The sequence below is a fragment of the Sander vitreus genome, chromosome 6, assembly GCF_031162955.1.
Source record: "Sander vitreus isolate 19-12246 chromosome 6, sanVit1, whole genome shotgun sequence".
Taxonomy (NCBI): Eukaryota; Metazoa; Chordata; class Actinopteri; order Perciformes; family Percidae; genus Sander; species Sander vitreus.
In genome coordinates, this window is record NC_135860.1 from 26711842 (window position 1) to 26714671 (window position 2830).

At 36.7% G+C, this 2830-nt stretch overlaps 1 long non-coding RNA gene across 1 annotated transcript; it reads left to right on the top strand.

Annotated features, from left to right (window-relative positions):
• The first annotated feature begins 1201 nt into the window (after positions 1–1201).
• Positions 1202–1645, top strand: LOC144519075 (uncharacterized). Its single transcript, XR_013502074.1, has 3 exons — positions 1202–1240; positions 1432–1476; positions 1565–1645. It is a non-coding gene; the product is annotated as an uncharacterized LOC144519075 (long non-coding RNA).
• Positions 1646–2830: the final 1185 nt, after the last annotated feature.

The window sequence follows — 2830 nt, forward strand, 5'->3', positions numbered from 1 at the left end:
TAGCTGTCAGATTTTTACCGTGTTTAATCCAGCTACTAGCTAGCGGTAGGCTAACGTTAGCTGCTGTTGAATATAGTGTTAACTAGCGTTACGTGCAGCGGTGTTTGTGTTGCCTGTAACGTCTGTTTCAGAGCATCAGAGAGAAGTGCAGACATATCAGTGGCACCAGATTTCGGTAGCCAACCCTATTCAGGAAGAAGATTTTTACAAGTAAATGTTCCAATTAATGATCCAGGCAGAACATTCTCGTCTCCCTCCTTCATTTTACAGTCCAATGGTGGCTAGAGCGGCTCCGGGTCAAACGGCAATATGGAATGGATTAATCTGCGTTATTTTATTTTTTTTAACGCTTTATCTTTATCTCAGATTAATTAATCGAAATTAACGCGTTATTTTGACAGCCCTAATTATTACCATTACTTTTGCACTGATTTACTATTATAAACTAATTTATTCTTTGTAGAAACCTATTTTATCTTTAATTTGAAAAATTGTATTACATTTGTTTACGTTAAAATTCCTAAAAAATATATGTGTATAGGTTTTGAAGCTCAGTTGGCTTTGGCGATCAACGATACATTCAGATTTCAGGTTTCAATGGCATAAAGTTCAGACGTTCAATCCATCCGTTTTGGATTTAAAGTTGTTATTGTTATTCTAGGTGCTTTTGGTCTGTTCCTGACCACATGAAGTTGTTCAATAAGCATGCTGCTGTGGTATGTTCCTTACCACATTTACAGTTCCATTTACTAAACCCTTGTTCTCAGCCTGGTCATTACCAATCCTTGAATGACTGCTTTCTGGGGTGCCAATGGTCAGGCTACCTTGGGTTTTTAATGACCCTCAAGTACTTGGGAATATTGCAGTATAAGGGTTTACGTATACAATTTCAAAACTGACTCTTTAATGTCAAATATGGAATTTGTTGGGCTAGAAATAAAGTATACACCTGACTACTGCAATAGCCCCAACCTATTTAGTTTGGTCTGTTTTAGGAATTTCGAACTTAAAATGCTGATTAGTACTTTAATTGCAGTGATCTTGCGCAGAGGATTATCCCAGGAGAATGGACTGTGATCTACAGCAAGGACATCAAAGTAAATGGGTTTCTACGTATTTTATTGTTTATTTTCCATGAATGAGCTGTGCTGAATGTTGTACACTGTCTTACTGTATTTCTGATTTTCAGGGTCTCCCAATACAGAAAGATGGCAATGCCTGTGGGATCTTCATGTTAATGGTATTGTGTGTTGTCCTCAAATGTTTTTGCTAACAGAATCAATAATGTGGTCACTTAATGGTGTGAAATATAATTTACCTGACAACATATTAGCTGTAGAGCTCTTATTTTATTTAAATACCAGGGGAATATAGCTTTGTATGTTTTTTCCAAGACTAGTACTGACCAATACGTTTTCTGTTTTATTACAGTATGCTCTTTACATTGTGCTGGGGGCAGATTTTGACTTCACAACTGTAAGTGCCCAGAAAGTCTATAGACACAGTCTACAGTGCACTGTTTTTGTAAAACGTGACTTCATTGTTTGAAATATTGTATTTCTAGGCTGACATGGACACAATCAGGACATGGTGGTGCCTGTTGCTCCTGTCTGGTCATTCAGTTGTCAGGTGTGTCTGATTTCATCATCACATGTACAACTGTAACATAAAAATGTGTAACAAAGCCAAAATTATACATATAGATCAAATTATTATTCTTCTTAATCTCTAACATGTAATTTAAGAAAATCTGTTTCTGTTTTAAAGGTTGGCACAGAAAAGGAAAAATGAAGATCCCATCGTAAGAATCACATTTTGATAGTCATTAGTTGTTTAGTTGTGACCTGCATGCTAAGGGTTATTTATTATATGATTTGATTCATTTTGGATCCAAACCTCCCACTCCCACACCTCCTACTTTGTACTGACTTTTACATATTTATTTGCACCCTGTGATGGCTAAATAATTGTTGTCTGTGTACAGATAAAAGCAGATAAGGAGGAGGCAACGAGGCCCAGGACAATCTCTTCTGAACAGTCGATTAGTGTGAATGAAGTAAACTTGATGCCTTGTATACATACCTACTGTCAAAATACTACAAACTGTCTACATAATGAATTCTCAAAATAAGTGATAAATGTGTTCATTCAGGAACCTGTTGACCTGACCAAGGAAATGGGGATTCTGGAGGTCAGAAAGAAACTACCATAGCATGAGACATAAAATAACATCAATGTTTCTGAATTTACAACGCTTACAAACAAAATACTATAGAAATTATTTTCACATTCGTCTACGATATGCTTTGCAGATTACAAGATCTTGTCTCAAAGACGTATTGCTTGGGGTGGTCCTCCAGGATGGTGATAAGGCACTGATGACCTTGGCCCTAGTCTGTTCCTCCTTCAGAGACATAGTCACCGATGAAAACTTCCGGGAAAGAGCTCACTTTCTGTGGCTTGACAGTAAATAAAAAATTATGCTTTGATAGTCGCCAACTTTAAAGGTTTCAGCATATTTATCACATCAAACATAGTGTTAAATTTGATAATCCTAAAATTTTGTAATATAGGTGTAACTAATTGGAGCAGGTTCTCCTCCAAATACCAAAAAGAATTCCGGACAATGTACTCAGTGCTGAACTGCTCCCAGTGCTATTGTCCATACAAGAGCTGCATGCCGGGTATGTATACTATATAATGTGCTTTGAAACTGGATGGCTGTTTGAGTTGTCACTTTTTGACAAAAAGACTGCCTGAAACAAATTTAAATACTGTATAATAGCAAAATGCGAGTATGCTTTTGTTCTATACCGACAGGTTACGTTGG